At 54.9% G+C, this 8,591-nt stretch overlaps 1 long non-coding RNA gene across 2 annotated transcripts in view; it reads right to left on the minus strand.

Moving 5' to 3' along the window:
* Nucleotides 1-7,968, minus strand: part of LOC115248925 (uncharacterized) — a 9,543-nt gene extending 1,575 nt beyond the window's left edge. The window contains exons 1-2 of one of the 2 annotated variants that reach the window (XR_003887654.1): nucleotides 7,756-7,968; nucleotides 16-234 (exon numbers count right to left, since the gene is read on the minus strand). This is a non-coding gene — a long non-coding RNA (uncharacterized lncRNA). The remainder of the gene's footprint in view (nucleotides 1-15; nucleotides 235-7,755) is intronic. The other variant, XR_003887653.1, reaches the window with a different exon arrangement.
* Nucleotides 7,969-8,591: the final 623 nt, after the last annotated feature.

Here is an 8,591-nt window from a genome sequence, read left to right on the forward strand (position 1 = left end):
TGACCTTTGACTGACCTGAACTTCACGTGTCCGTCCACCAGGGGGCGACGGCAGCGTTCACGGCGTCGTTTTCTGCCCTTTATGTGGTCGCGGCCCTCAGGGGAGCAGGAAGCGGGAGATCCATTTACGCGCTTCCTGTGCAGCACAAAGCCGCTAAGCGCCGCTCGCCAGATCACATGACCAGGCCGGCGGTGGCCACCACGCCCACCCGGACGCCGCGTATCACCTGTGAAGCTGCGGTCAAACACAAGATCAAAGACTGAATCATCCAGAGTCGAGGGTGCTAAAGACGTCCGATGCTAATGCTAATGCTAACGGCGAAGGGTCTGCTGATGTTCAGTCTCCGAGAGTTCGGCTGTAGCTTCGCCGCGTCCTGACCCAAATCCTGCAAGTGTGTTCCGTCTGTGGAACAACGGATCAAAGGTCCCCAGTTTCAGCTTTGATGACGTCATGCTAATAGCAGGCTAAAGATCACGGGGCAACGGCAACTGTTGCAGCAGCAACTGCAGGTTTCACCGTCACCACGGCAGCCTAATTTGATTAAATGTTCCTTAATGAGACGAGGAACGTCGGGAACGTCGGGAACGTCGGGAACGCCTCCTGGGTCTCCTGGTACCGACTGTGGGACACGTCTCTCTGAACACGGCGGCTACGCTAACTACGACAGGATAGAAGGAGGCGTCTCCTGACCTGTCCAGTTGGAGCAGCAACAACCTCACAGACCGATGCTCTCACACACACACACACACACACACACACACGCACACACACACACACACACACACACACACACAGTCCCCCCCCTCCGTGTGACCAAACAACAGGTGATCAGCTGCACATGGGTGAAGTGAGGGAGGGGGACCATTCATTCATCACACACACACACACACACACACACACACACACACACACACACACAGTTTGAGAGCACTTGAACAGCAGCTAAACAAACTGAGGCCCTCAGGTCACAGAGGGAGCTGCTATTAAACCAAAGTTCAAAGAACACACACACACACACACACATGCACCCACACACACACACACAGATAGATGGACACTTCACCACTAAATGACCAGCTCTAAACATGTCTGGTGTGTGTGTGTGTGTGTGTGTGTGTGTGTGAGCTGGACCTGCGTCCTCACTCAGCAGGACGGCTGTCAGGTGACCTCTGGGGTCAGACCGCTCGTCAGAGCTGCCGACCTTCTGACCCCCGTCTGAGACCACACCAGCAGCCAGAAGATGCCACCGGCCGGACCCTGGGGGCCTTCACGCCGCAAACCAAGACGAAAAGTCAAAGGAATCGAGCCGCGGCGGCGGCGGCGGCCACCGGGGGCGCTGCCACTCGCCATCACAGCGCCACCTGCAGGACGGACGTCTTTAACCTTTAACCTTTGGGCAGCGACGCTCCCAGTCTCCCCACCAGTGGGAGGAGATCGTGGGCGACTTTTTTGGTTTGTTACCATCTTTATTTTATGTTTATTTTCTAATTTCGTTGAGCTGGACGTCGATCGGTTCCGTGTTATTGCAAACACACGTTGATTCATTTAAAAAGGAACAAAATGGAGCTTCAAAACAAACAAAAATAAACCTGCATGAAAAACTGTGGTTAAATAAGATGGTTTAAAGTGCTAAAATGCTTCTTTGTGCCTCTAAAAATGCTAAACACGCTAACAGGATTTACAGCGCCGTAACGCGAGCTCGCCTCTTCGCCTTTGACCTTCGACCTTCTGACAGTCGGTGACCTCAGACCCTCGACCGCCGCCCCAGCACGTGACCTTTCCCAGCATCCCCCCGGATCCCCGATGTACAGCGGCAGCTAGCAGCTAATGCTAACGTGGCTGGGTTCAAGCAGGAAGAACGACGGAAGCGCCCAAGTCCCAAACCTGGAGCGTAAATCAGCCGTGACGGCGACGTGCACGAGGACGGAAATAGACGTTAATTAGCCCCTCAGACCATTTACACCAGCGGAGGATCATTAGCACCGGTTTAATGAGGCGGCTAAAAAAAGGAGCAGAAGCTCACACTCCCTGTGTGTGTGTGTGTGTGTGTGTGTGTGTGTGTGTTCTGATCTGGATCAAAGGTGAGATTATCTACTTTAACTTCCTGTCTCCTCTAAAAGGACTCTGTCCCACCACAGGGCAGCTGGGGGGTGGGGCTTCTTCAGGCTCCGCCCACAGCAGGACGACCACGGTGCCGTGTCGGCGTTGTGACATCACGGGCTTCGGCTCGTCAGCGCCGTTAAACGGCTCTTTTCTGACCCACCTTCATATTTTTCCTTTGAAGTTTCCCCCCCCCCAGCAACAAAAACTCTTCTCCTCATTTTTATCAGCTGAATTTCATGTTTTATTGAGTTTTAAACATCTCGCTGGTGTTTGCTGGAGAGGAGGAGGTGTGTGTGTGTGTGTGTGGGGGGGGGGGGGGGGCAGTGGGGGGGGGGCATGATGGGAAGTCTGGGAAAGCTTTAATGACAGACTGGTGGTGAGACGCAGACGGAGCCGTAACCATGAATCACCTGCTGATTAATGAGCAGCTTCCCATGAGCGTCTGATGCTAACGCAGAAGCTACGCGGACGCAATCGGGCAGATCGAGATGGTGGTGAAGGGGGGGGGGGGGGGGCAGTTGGTATAGTTCTAACCAACATGATGGTTTTGTCAGCATCAGCGTGTGCTAGCACGCTCAGCGTAGCAGCTAACAGGCTAATCTGCAGCAAACCAGCCGAGTGAGCCGAACGCTGACTCACATCTGCTGCGCTCATCAACCTGCTAACGTTCTTCAGCACTAGCGAGAACCTGCTAACGTTCTTCAGCACTAGCGAGAACCTGCTAACGTTCTTCAGCACTAGCGAGAACCTGCTAACGTTCTTCAGCACTAGCGAGAACCTGCTAACGTTCCCAGACACCCCGGGAACATCGGAACAGAGAACAGAATCAGCAATTCATGAACCAACGTGCAAACGCCGGGCTGACCCGAGGCGTGTCAGGTTAGAGGGGTTAGCTCCGTTAGCCATGCTGGGCTCAGGCTAGCTCACTAGTGCTACGGCTAACAGTGCTGCGGGGCTTCCTGGGGGCCAACAGTGCTGGAAACTGTTTAAAACACCCATCAGGGCCCTGATTGAGGGTTTACACCAGGACTCGCTACACCTGTATTAGCCCCACATGCTAATTAGACCCGGCCGCAGAGACGCCAACAAGAAACCGGCCCCGTTTCTGAATCCAGAACTTTCGGAGAGAAAAAATGATCCAAGTTAGCCTGAAAATCTTTGTAGCTTCTTTGCTCCAGCTGGTAAATAATCCAGTAAATGATGGTGTGAGACGCGAGATCCGAAGGCTTCCCGCTCCAAACGGCGAGAAGATCCCCCGTTATTGGCGTCAGCCGCTGTAAATCTGTCAGAACCGCCTTCGGATCTAATTTTACCCGCCTGGCGACGCGCCCGTTGTCAACGTAACGACCATAAACGTGTCGTTAGCCTGACGGATGGGCCGCAGTGGCTGAGTTAGCTTAGCACAACACCCACTGGAACCATGACAGTGAGCATCAAAGTCTCATTTACTCCGGTCCGGTCCGGTCCGTTCCAATCCATCAGCCGGGGCGAGCAACCGGAACCACGTTAGGGGCCCGACCTTCATCTGGGTCGGATCAACACACGCTAACGCTACAGAGGAGCCGGGGGGACGTTCGCTAACCTTCTTTTCTGCCAATGAACGGACCAAACAGAACCGGTTCCTCCGTGTCTCAAATCTATTAATATCTCAGCGTAGACGTGAACACCCCCGTAGAGCCCCCCCCCCCCACACACACACACACACACCGATGTCCACGTCCACGCTGGACGTCTTTGTGTGGCAGTTTGTTATCAGCAGGAACCCGAGTCGGGACCAGACAGGAAGTGTTACTGTTCCCACCATAACTCAGCGCCGCTGCCCGCCGGCCGGACCGCCTCGAGCACGGCGCCGCCCTGGTGGAGCCCACAGAACCGCCTCAAGGACTCGTGGACCACGTTACTGTGACAACAGCCAAACTTGGTCACTGTAATGAGGTCCAACGTTAGCATGAAGCTAATTTAAACACTCTTTATGGTACCGCTGACGTAGCATTAGCTAAGCCGATGCGTGAAAGAAAAGGCTTTGATCTGTCAGCTGACGCTGGTGGAGCAGCGGCGCCCGGGGGCGACGGGCGTGGACACACCCCTCGCCGCGCTCACTGCTCCCTGCCCAGACAAGCACAGGTGGGCTCGGCGAGGGGCGGCGTGTTTAAGCCGCGGTCGCGTTTGGAAGGGCGTTGCTCGTTCGCCAGGCTGGAACGGCGGCGTCTCCCCGCCTCCCCGAGCAGATCCAGAGGTTCTGAACCGGGCCCACGGGCCGCGCTGGCAGCCTCTCGCCGGGCTAAAGCGCCAGATTAACGCAGATCCGCGAAAGCGGGAAAATATGCGGCGTGTCGCTGGCGTGCGTCAGCTGTTGGCGCTCGGCGCCGCGCGTTGACTGGAAACATGTGACGCTGCATCGTTAGCAGCAACGAGCAGGTTTTGCTAGTTTCAGCCGCCCGTTACCCACGGCAACCAGGGTTAGCCGACAGGTGAAGTCAGACCCAGGGAGAACCCGCTCATGCTAACAGAACCCGAGCACAGCGGTCTCACGATGAGCACCTCCTCCGCCCAATCACCAGCTTCCTGTTAGACCTTCACACCCAGACAGGCCGAGAGGCGGGAAGCTTCGTTCCTTTAACCCCTCAGAACCAAACGGGAGAATCGTGTTGCTCCGAAAGCCCCGAGAGTCCGAGGAGCCGCCGCTTGTTGCCAACTCTAATCTCAACGTCTGCTGAGGATTCGCTCATCTGCATCTTTGAAGTTCTGCCTGATGAATTCCTGAAATTGGGTCAGGCTTTGAAACCAATACCATCGTCTCTGAGTGGATCCAGCCGGCCCGCGCCGCGGACGCAGCGAACCCGGGCCGGCCGGCGCTCCTCGCCAGCATGTGTGGGAATCAGAAGCAGGTGTTTGAGAGCGGCGGCGGCGGCGTTGCTCCCGCCCGCCCACATCTGGAGCCACGCGTGATGAACGCCTTCAGGGACAGAAGGAAACGGCGCCGCTCAGGGTTTAAAAACGCAGCACGCCTCATCGGGGCGGCGCTCGGGAACGTGTCGCGTCAGGTAGCGATGATGCGAGCGAACGACGAAACGCGACGCCGACACGCGAGGGGCGGCATTCCTGACGGGGCGAGGAAAGGCTTCAATGCTAATGTTAGCGTTAGCTCTGCGGCTGGTTCTGATCAGGACCAGAAAACGAGGGTCATGTGGAGCGTCGTGGCTCCACAGAGGATCTCTGGGCTGCTTCATAGCGCGTCCGTTAGCCAACACGCTAAAAGCACATCTGGCTCGCCGACTCGCTCCTGAAGCTTTGAAGCGGGCGCCAGCGCCCAGACCTGCCCGCACGGTCGGGCTGCGGTGCTGGACGCCGCTCAAGGAGGCGGGGCATCGACAGGAAGCTCGTGAACGCATCCTGTTTCACATTTAGGAGGAGGGGGGGGGTCAAATATCTGAGCTCCGACCTGAGCTGTGCTGTTGGCGTGACCTCTGACCTGGAAGGTCAGGGGTGAAGTGGCCCGTTAACCTCCGCCTGGCCCCCCTGAAGGAAGCGCCGGCGTGCTGGTGACCGGGCCCCCTTCCTCCCGCTGTGGTCCACGCCGCCGTTAGCTGCGTTAGCTCGTCCAGGAAGACGCCGCCTGTGAGGGTCACATGACCAGTGTGGAACCTGAGCCAGAACCGGACACTCGTGCTTCATCACGTTAAGAAGAGGCTCGTTAGCGCTTTAAATATGATGACAGCTGACCGGCGTGGGGGGGGGGGGCGGGGTCATCAGCATCAAACCGGAACGTTCTGGTTGTAACGTGAGGAGACTGGGGAGGTTGTGGGCGTGGCCTGATGCTTTATTATTCGCTCTCGGAGTACAAACACGATATTCCGTCTGTGCTCGTGTTTTGAGGCCTCCTCCTCGCTTTGATGTGCACGGGTCAAGCGCCGGCGCCCCGCTCGCTCCCGAGGCGTTGGAACATCTGGGAGGGCGCCGCCAGAGAGGCCGGACTTGGCAGGCGGCGGCGAGCTCACCGGGGCCTTTCATCTCTGTTTGAACATGTGGACTTGGCTCGAACCTCGCGAGGAGGCCGAGGCGTGGCGGCGCCGGGGAGCAACCCGGCCCACCTGCTGTCCCCGGGAGCCCCGGCCAACATTCCTGCCGCCGACACGGAGCCATCAAATCTGTCACGATTAAAGCAGCACAAACATCAAAAATCAAGATTCTCCTTCGGTCCCTGAACGCACCAGGGTTCAGCGGATTAGCTCAACTTGGAAGCTAACGACATAAATCGACCTAAACACCTGCCCCCCCCCTCACCTGACATATTGGATTTCAGTTAAACATCAAGCCGTCGCGCCACTCCGTCACCATGGCGACGGCTTTGTGTTGCTCATTTAAATGATCCACAACGGCGAACGTCAAATGGAGCATGAAGACAACAACGAACCGCTCGTCAGCTTTTACACATCAGTTACTTCCTCCAAACAAGCGTGCGCGCCAACGTGCGCTGGTCGTCCAGGTGTGAGGAACGCCGACTGGTCAAATTTCACCGTTGCTAAACGATCGAGCTAACTGGGTCCACAAGCACAACTGGCTTCACGTAGCTTCTCGATGCTAACACTGTAGCCGGGCCTGGAGGTTCTGATTCAAGGCTAAATGTGTCGATCCAGCATCTGTCATCATCTCAGGACATTTGTCTCCTGTAGCTTAGCTTAGCGCCTGTAGCTTAGCTTAGCCCAGGAAGGCGCGCTATGTTGAGCTTCCTGTTCCATCTCCTCCGTTTATCTGTCAGCACACGTTTTTCCTCCACTTTCTTTTGCAAACACACGGTTTCACTCGTGCACGTTCACGTCCAGTCTGAGACACTTTTATGGGCTTCAGCTTTCAACAATCAGAGCTGGACACAGAAAAGTGAGGAGCACAGCAACAGCAACGATAGCAGCAACAGCAACGATAGCAGCAGCAGCAACGATAGCAGCAGCAACGATAGCAGCAGCAGCAACGATAGCAGCAGCAGCAACGATAGCAGCAGCAGCAACGATAGCAGCAGCAACGGTGGCAGCAGCAGCAACGATAGCAGCAGCAACGATAGCAGCAGCAGCAACGATAGCAGCAGCAGCAACGATAGCAGCAGCAACGATAGCAGCAGCAGCAACGATAGCAGCAGCAACGATAGCAGCAGCAGCAACGATAGCAGCAGCAACGATAGCAGCAGCAGCAACGATAGCAGCAGCAACGATAGCAGCAGCAGCAACGATAGCAGCAGCAGCAACGATAGCAGCAGCAACGGTGGCAGCAGCAGCAACGATAGCAGCAGCAACGGTGGCAGCAGCAGCAACGATAGCAGCAGCAGCAACGATAGCAGCAGCAACGATAGCAGCAGCATTAGCAACAACAATAGTAGCAACAACAACAGCAACAATAGTAGCAACAACAACTAAGTCAGTCGTGTTTAGGACCTGTGATATTTATGAAAATCGCTCCATCAATCAAAGGGAAAATCTGTGTGCGTGTGCGCGCGCGCGCGTGTTGGGGGGCTTAATTGCGAGTCAATTGTGAATTATTCACTAAATATTTTGTGTCCTTTTGTCCTTTTTAATTAATTAATAATAATAATTAATGGAACCTAAAGAGTTTAATCAGCGAGAAAAACAAACAAACGAGGAGTTAAAAGGAAAAACTCACCGACTTCCGCTTCCGTTTCTGCTCCACCGGCGACCAAAACCCGCTGCGTTACCTTCAAACACCGTTTGGGTCGTTTGGTACCAATTGGGTACTAATTGAGTCACGTGATCCACAGAGCCCCAATCAACGGATCAATCAACGGAGGTGTGTTGCCTTCGTGTGTTGCCTTCAGGTACAGGCGGACTTCGGACCCGAGGCAACTTTGCGTTTGCAAAACCAACTAAAATCCCTTTTGACAACTTTTACCAATTCTCCACTAAGCTAATGTAGTCGGAAAACTCAAAAAGAGGCCGCAAACCGACTAAAATATTATAAAATTGCTGTAATTTTGAGACGAACGGATGCTCTTTAAACAGACGCAACCGTCCAGTGCTAATGACGTCACAGCGGCGCGTCTTTTCCCGTCTGACGTCAGTTGATTGAACATGGAAGCACGAGGTGGAACAGCGGAGGGAAGAGAAGGACTGACGGTAAATGTTCAACGCAAACACCTTTAAAACGATGGTTTAGAGACGACAACGTAGAAACGTCTCCGTCCTGGTGCGAAGACAACAAAACAATCACGTATTTACAGCAAAGTGTCGCCGACAGATGACGAGTCCGAGCGTCTCGGCCTCTAAAATCCACCCTCACCTGAGCTATGCCATCAGCTAGCTGTAGCTTAGCGCTAACATTTCATTTTCTCCCCAGAAAATTCCTGAATTTGAAGAAACCGACGTGTAATAGTTGCGTGTGGGTAGAGAAGAACCAGTTTGGACCAGCAGCCTTGACTGGAAGCGGTTCCAGTAATAATCTCCAACTGGGTCAGCCGCTGAGCGCTGAACAAACATGTGACC

This window comes from Takifugu rubripes, chromosome 2, assembly GCF_901000725.2.
Source record: "Takifugu rubripes chromosome 2, fTakRub1.2, whole genome shotgun sequence".
Lineage (NCBI taxonomy): Eukaryota > Metazoa > Chordata > Actinopteri > Tetraodontiformes > Tetraodontidae > Takifugu > Takifugu rubripes.